Source organism: Leptonychotes weddellii, chromosome 10, assembly GCF_054177405.1.
Source record: "Leptonychotes weddellii isolate Sample4059 chromosome 10, ASM5417740v2, whole genome shotgun sequence".
In the NCBI taxonomy this organism is placed as follows: Eukaryota; Metazoa; Chordata; class Mammalia; order Carnivora; family Phocidae; genus Leptonychotes; species Leptonychotes weddellii.
Genome location: NC_138378.1, coordinates 32,369,368 through 32,377,557, shown reverse-complemented (window position 1 = coordinate 32,377,557; position 8,190 = coordinate 32,369,368). Strand labels below are relative to the sequence as shown.

The following is an 8,190-nucleotide window of genomic DNA, read 5'->3' as shown; positions in this document are numbered from 1 at the left end:
GGCTATTGTGGACACTGCAATTTTTTTTAAAGATTTATTTATTTATATTAGAGGGAGAGAGAGAGGGAGAGAGCAGTGGGGAAGGGCAAAGGGAGAGGGAAAAGGAGAGAGAAACTCAAGCAGACACAGGGCTCAATCTCACAACCTTGAGATCAGGACCAAGAGTCAGATGCTTAACTGACTGCACTACCCAGGTGCCCCCAATTTTAAGCTTAAAAAGTAAATGATTTAAAGAAAAATATATGTAAACAATAGTACTTTTTTTCAGACTTATGTTTAAGAAAGTGTTAAGTGAAGCAGTGTAGTTTGGGAAACATGACTTTATTCCAAAGAGTTTTTTTTTTTTAAAGATTTTATTTATTTATTTGACAGAGAGAGACATAGTGAGAACAGGAACAAGCAGGGGGAGTGGGAGAGGGAGAAGCACACTTCCCGTGGAGCAGGGAGCCCGTTGCGGGATTCGATCCCAGGACCCTGGGATCATGACCTGAGCCGAAGGCAGACGCTTAACGACTGAGCCACTCAGGCGCCCTCCAAAGAGTTTTTATCTATAATCCTATAATTTGGACATATAAGAATTTCAGATAATGTGTGTGTGTATGTATTTATAATGACAGGCAGATTTCTAACATGGCCTCTGGTATTCCTTGGTATACATGCTCTGTATAATTCCTTCCCCTTGAGTGCAGGCAAAACCTGGGAATGTAATGAGATATCACTTCCATGACTATATTATATAGCAAAAGAGATTTTGCAGATTATAATTAGGAAACCTATCAGTTGACTTTCAGTTAATCAAAAGGGAGGTAATCTCAGGTGGGCCTGACCTAATCAGGTGAGCCCACAGAAGAGATAAGGAACAGCAACGGTGTTTTTCTGCTGGCCTAGAAGCAAACAGCCATGTTTTAAAAGCAGAGGGCCAAGCTTTGCGCAGTGGCAGTATCGTAGCCAATGAGGTTTATCCGAGGCGCGATTATTGCTAATTAAAAGCAGAGGGCCATATGGCAGAGGCACTGAGAGTGGTCTATGGCCAAGAGCTAACAAGAAACATAGACCTAAGTCCTACAGCCACAAGAAAGACTCCATTGACAATCATTGAGCTTGGAAGAGGAGCTTGGATTTCAGATGAGATACCAGTCCCAGCTGACACCTTCATTTTAGCCTGTTAAGATCTTGAGCAGAGGGTCCAGCTAATTTACATCCTAACTTCTGATCCATGGAAACTGAATAATAAATTTGTGTTGTTTTAAGCCATTACATTTATTATAATTTGTTATAGTAGAGGAGATGCACACACACACACACACACATACATACATATACTCAAACCCTTACAATGTAAAAGAATTTTGGAGCATTAATTGGAGGAAAGCCTTATGGGAGCCTTCAGATTATACAGAAACTATAGTACAACCTACACTATATAGGTAGTATTATAAAACCGCCTACAAAAACTATTCATCATTCTTATGCCAAGTAGAAATCATTGAACTTTCAAAAAACTCTCAGGAGTCTTCCAGAGCAGTGTGTCACACTTCACTCTGCACACAAGTCCCTGAATTATCTTATGAAAACACAGGCTCTGGTTCAGTAGGTATGGATTGGGGCCTGAGATTCTGCATTTCTACCAAGCTCCCAGGTGATGCCAATACTGTTACTGAGAGTAATGACAGTCCAGATCCATCCCCTTTTTCCTAAAAGGGCTTTACCTAAGCCACAGCAAATGGTTTCCTAACAGGTTTTAGAGATTATCAAGGTGATACAACCTCCTTCCCAGTACCCAACACAGCCAAGGCCTTTCTATTCACGATCCATTCAAAAAGTGAAAGGGTACTGGGACTTCTCCATCTCAGAATTTAGATAACCAAGATTGAATTTAGCTGCACTTCTCTGACACAGGGCAGGTCACCATGAGACCGGAAATCTTGTTGAAATGTACACCCAAGATTTGCAGCCTAGTCTAACCTCTATTCAAACTTCTGAGACTGTGAAATTAGGCTGGGATTCTCCACATTTATTATAAGATTCCTGGTATTTCCTGTTTCCAGTCAGGCTGGCAATATCATAAGCACAGTCTCTTTCGTGGTTTTTGGTACTTCCACTGACCATCCCAACTAGAATCAAGAAGAGTAAAATAGCACACAGAAGATGCAACGTTCAAAAAACTGTTGTGGAAATATTTCATTTATGTAACCTCTAAAGAGGTTTCATTTGGTCTTCAGTGCAGTGGTAGAAGACAGGTAATTTCTTCAATTACATAAAATCACATGCCTGGTTTTCCTTCCCATCTCCGGTCACCTTCTAATATATTTCATTTCATAAGATTGAGTTTAATTCTAAATCTTGAGACTAGAAGGGAAGTTCTAGAGATTACCTGTCTGAGCTATTTGTAGCAAACCAACCACCACTGAATGCAAACCTGCTCGCTGACCTCTCTGAAGTTTGGGATAAACTGATAGTATCTCCAAAAGAGACTGGATAGTCTTATTGATTAGTGAGAAAGTTTTCTTGCTCATGCTGACTGAGGAGAAGCAGAAAAGAGCTAGAGAAGGAGGGATCTGGCCATAGCAGGAAAGAAGGAAACTGTGGTTAATTAAAAAAACAAAAACAAAAACAAAGCCAAAGATACAGACTACAAAGATAATAGACTGCTCAGGCAGCCAGACAAATCCTTGAATCAAGTTGCTGATTCAAGTAGTAGACATTTGTCCAGACCAAGAGAAGGAAAATAGTAAAAGTGATCTTCAGAGGGGTGCCTGGCTGGCTCAGTCGGTTAAGCATCTGACTCTTGATTCCGGCTCAGGTCATGATCTCAGAGTCATGGGATTGAGCCCTGCATCGGGCTCTGCACTGGGTGTGGAGTCTGCTTAAGATTCTCTCTCTCCCTCTCCCTCTGTCCCTCCACCTCCCTAACCACCCCCAACTCACTCATTCTCTCTCTAAAAAAAAAAAGTGATCTTCAGAGAAGTACAAAGCCACACCCTCTTCTGAAAATTACCATGTATTTCATTATCAGGGCCTAAATTACCCATATTGCTTGTCAATGCTGGTGAAGCATTTAGCATTACACTTATGGAGACTGGCCTTATTGAATGTGTGCATTTTGGGGCAAGGAAGAGCTAAGAGATGAAAAGGAACTGCTTTTGGGATGTGGTGACAGATACAGAGTAGAGTTCCCATTACACTGACCAACCTTGAATGGCAGCAGCCTGGGAACTGGATACCAGGGTCTTCTATCTGATGTACCTCTTTCAAGCACTTCTTCCAGATTTGAAATCAGAGGTTGGATAGCCTAAAGCCAAGACAGGGCTAATCCTTGGTGCCGCTTTTGGAAAGGTCTCTTCTTTTGCTCTTGAAGCAAACTTGGCACTATGACCCAAAACCACTCTCAATGCCCAATTTCAGGCTTGGTGTGGAATTAGGGCAGCAAACCTAATGGGTCCTAATGCTGCCACACATATGCAAACATACACACTATACACAAGATTCACAAAGGTGTGTACATTCATATATATGTACGTATGTATATATGTATGTATTTATGAATGTATGTTCACTTCTGGTAGCATAGACATGGCTGAAGGCTGAAGTGGTTCTAAGGAAATGGTCAGAGTACTAGCAAGGACCAGGCATTGAGGAAGAAGACTCAGAGTACAGAGAAGATGGGTAGGTGGCCCTACAGGGCACATGGAGTGATAGAACTCCTACACAAGTTGGAAGGTTTCACACTTGAGACCCATAATCCAAGCTCTTTTTTTTTTTTTTAATTTTCTTTATTAACATATAATGTATTATTTGCTTCAGGGTTACAGGTCTGTGATTCATCAGTCTTACACAATTCACAGCGCTCTCCATAGTACATACCCTCCGCAATGTCCATCCAAGCCCTTGGCTGCAAATTTTCCACATAATAATCATACCCATTTGCAAAAATTAAAGTTCCCTTAACAAGTCTACCTCAAAATTCCCTGAGGTGTGTGCCTCTTATCCATCCATATGCCAATATGCCTGGATTACAGTGTGCCCTGTCCTCTTCCTGGAGGGGACTTTCCCTCTGCCAGCATCACATTGTTCAGCACTAACCAGACTCCCCAAATCTCCTATCCTTGCCTCTGCTTTAACAATGTCAGTGAAGAAGGGAGGAGAAATAAAACCACCTAGAGAAGCCAAAAGTCTTTGCCTCTAATTACTTTTGCTTCTATAGCCCTGATTAACCTCAGTGTAAAACCAACAAGCTGTTGCAGTAAAAAGTTAGGGTACATTGGTTAGCAATTTGAAACTTCATACAAGATGGTCATACAGGATCAATAGACGTAAAAAGAAAGAAAGAAAAAGAGAAGGGAAGGGAAGGGAAGAGAAGGGAAGGGAAGGGGAGAGGAGAGGAGAATAGAGGAGAGGAGAGAAGAGAGGAGAAGAGAAAGAAAAAAGAAAGAAGAAATTGTGCCTTACTCTGGGTCAGACAATGATAAACAGACCTCATGACTTCAGGGCTTCTCTGTGCCTTTCATCTGTGTGCCTGTCCACTTGCTTCCTGACACTTGGATCTATCCCTTACTCTTAACCTGCTCTCTTTAGCATACAGGGTTGGCTTGTGCAGGGTAAATACCCCAGATTCCCTTGACTATTTGATTTCTAACTAGGATGGGGCAATGGGAAGCACTGGCTTTGGGGGCTAGGGCAGAAGAGAGGAAGAAGCTAGAATATTTCTCCTCTTTTCTCTTCTTCTTTCTTTTTTAAAGACTCATTTATTTGTTTTAAAGAGAGAGAGAGCATGTGCGGTGGAGAGGAGCAGAGGGAGGGGGAGAGAGAAACATAAGCAGACTCTGTGCTGAGCACAGAGCCCAAGGTAGGGCTAGATCTCACCACCCATGAGATCACAACCTGAGCTGAAATCATGAGTCAGATGTTTAGCTGGCTGAGCTACCCAGGTGCCCCTCCTCCTCTCTCTTCTTTGAGTGGTTTCTCAAACAGAGGTTGCAATTCCTCCATGACTTCATCTCCTGCCAGGTGGGATTTCCCCGGATCCCCATAAGCAACACCTGAGCTCTGCTAATACTGCCTCTCTGCTCTGTCCTCCAGCCCTGGGCATGGTAGTGTCTTCCTGCATTGTTCATCTTTAGACTGCCTCACCTTCCCTTGTTTTCAGTTCTTCCAACACCTCTCTAGTTTAGTTCCCATATTAAATTCTATTAAACCACCTTGTGTGGGTTTGATTTTCCTGAAAATCCATAATGGATACAACATAGTGACTTGTTTTATGACTCTCTGAGAGGAAGAATGAACATGCCCAAGATTTATTTCATAAATTTCCCTTCGTATTCCCTTCATTGTTGTGACTATGTATTGACATCCTGCAGAAGGTGGCAGATCTTATTAAGATATAGTTGCCTATTTTCCCAATGTCTACCTCCTAAACCCAGAATATTTTCACCTGAAATGAAGGACGCCTTCTAGGACATTGCATAGCCTCTGAAGGCCAAAGATGACACAGCTAATCCCATAACTAAACCTCAAAAAAAAGGCTTGAGAGTAGGCATCCCAGTACTGAAGGCTAATTTCTAGAACCCGCATGGCCCACAAAGAATCAAGATCATCCATATGAGTCAATGACTTTGCTCCTCAAGAGTCAATTTGGAGAAGTGTATAGTCTACTGATTCCTAGAATCAGGCCCTCCAGGGCTGGCTAAGCTCTCAATACTACTTAGAATTTACACAGTATTTTCTATCTTCAAAGAACTATGCAGACATTAACCAATTATTCTGTTCTTGGCCCCACGCCGGGTTACACTATCAAGATTTGACAAACTCTTTGTACTCTCTGTAGTTCTGTAGGAATGTAGGTTTGTCTATCTCAATCAAAACTGAAGCCAAGCTGGGACCTTTGGCTGAAGGAAGCCTTGGTGATTTAATATTTAATACAAACATCCTGTCCTCATAATCTGATCCTCTTTAACAGAAAAAAAAAATGTCATTAGAACACAGTTGAGCAAAAAAGGAAAAAGGCTATAAACTTTGAAAAGAACAAAATAGTTAATGTTTGGAGCTTTTAAAGTGTTTTCAACAGACAGTTGTGCAGCTGTGATAACTTTGGAGGGGGGCTTTCACTTCAGCTCCTGTCATCTGCCTATGGGTGCCTAGTATTAAAGGTTTATGTTTTATTTATACTCTCCATGATGTGCAGATATTTTCTTTCCCTTTTGAATTTCCTCCTTCTTGCTTCCTCTTTGAGACTCTTTGGCCTTTCAGGCAGTGAGCTGATGAAGAGCAAGAGAGATTAGTCCTAGAAAATAAAACTGTCTGCTTAAAATGAGATCAGGTATTATGTAGGGAGCTGCAATCTGAACCTCTACACCTTGCTCTTTCTCTAGCCTGATGCTGACTTGAGAGACCACCTTCTCCCTCTAGGCCTTCCTCACTGCTTCTTCTAGAAGTCATGCTTCAAAAAATGGCCCTCTGTGATGGAAATCAAGGCAACTGGCTACCAATGCCAGAACTTCACTGTGGCAAAAATATCCCCACTTTTCATCAGACTTCTGAGCATTAGACATCTGGAGCATAACCAAGACCCACCAAATACTGCTTGCCATCTGGTCTTGATTTAAAAGCCAACCACATGGCATTTGCACTTCTCATTGACTGACAAGTTCAATTGCAAACCAACCTTGGCTTTCCCATCCTACTTGTCCATAGGACTTTAGATAAGCAATTTTGGCACTGAATATGCTCATAAATATCCTACTAGGAATGGAGCTATATGATCATCCCTAAAATATAAAGGGTCACCCCTAATAAACTTATGCCACAATCAAAGATAGAAAAAAATGGAGACAACTTTGGTTTCAAATAGCATTAGCAGTCAACAAGTTGCTATTTCATGGTGGGCACTTGGTGATTAAAGTTTCCACTGGATATTCAAGCACTGTTAATGGCTGACATTTACTAAAGCAAAGAAAAACAGAGGTTTGTAAGAATCCCAGAAAAATTCCCTCCCACAGATTCCCATACCCAAGATTCCATTTAACAATGTATTGAAATCATACTCTTACTTCAAGCCTTGACTCCAGTGATTCCAGTTTTCAGTGATTTCTTTTTGTTTCCTATATTATCTATCTTCTGTCTGTCTGCCTCTTTCTCTGTCTCTGTTTCTCTATCTCTATCTCTGTCTCTCTCTCTATATATATATGTATATATGTGTGTGTGTGTGTATGTCATACTGCTTTCTAGTATTATATCACTACATTATTTATTATTTTTTCTGTAAGCATGTTTTATCTTTTTGTCTAAGCTTGGGAAAAGCAGCAGAGCCTGAGACAAGGATGTATCTCCTGGAATGGTCCAACTACAAGGAGGGAAGCTGGAGCATTTACCCACCAGATCCTGACCCCACCAGTTGAATGTTACTCCAGGGATATTGATTCCCCAGCTCTTCGGAGTGGCACTTATAAGCCAAACAAGCTCAAGCTCCCAGAGCTTGGCAAAAGGCTCTGGGCAGAGCAGAGAAAGCCATGAAACACACTCTTGAAGTGAGATGCTGACAGCTGGAGTTGAGTCTAGTTTGTGGAACATCTCCCACATGTGTGCTGAACTCAGAGGTGGGACATGGGTCTAGGATGTCAATATCAGAAGCATTTGCTCTGTGTCTATCATGCCAACTTTCAAGTTTCTCAGGGAGGGGCAATCTTGCCTGACTTGGTGCTATGCTGTATGCCTACCATAGCACCAGATATTTGGAAGTATGGTAAGTATTTCTGATAGGATCCAGTTCAGAATAAATCAATCATGTATTCCCAATGCCTCTTTCCTCTTTTCCTATCTTTCTTATTCCTAATGTCACTTGCCATCCTTCTGATTTTTTTAATAACAAAAAAATAGTTGAGCTGTGGTAGAAAGGTCATTGAAATTTACAATGTAAAGGCCTAGGTTTGAGTCTTAGGTCACCCTTAAACTGAGTGACACTGGGCAAATCAAAAGCCTCTCTAAGCTTTGATTTCCAAATCTGCAAGATGCTCTCCCCTGAGGTTAATATCAAAATGAACATATGTCTGTGTGAAAAGCACTTGGAAAACATGAAAATATGTGCATATATAAGGGATATTCCTTGTCCTCATCCCCATGGCAAGCTGCTTTCTAAATATCCACTCTTCGGTTAGGAAGTTCTGAACATTTCTAACTGCAAGGGAGACACAAAAT

General features: G+C 41.4%; 1 pseudogene; it reads left to right on the top strand.

The window, feature by feature from the left end:
• The first annotated feature begins 922 nt into the window (after positions 1 to 922).
• On the top strand, positions 923 to 992 carry LOC115942191 (U4 spliceosomal RNA; annotated as a pseudogene).
• The last annotated feature ends 7,198 nt before the right edge of the window (positions 993 to 8,190 follow it).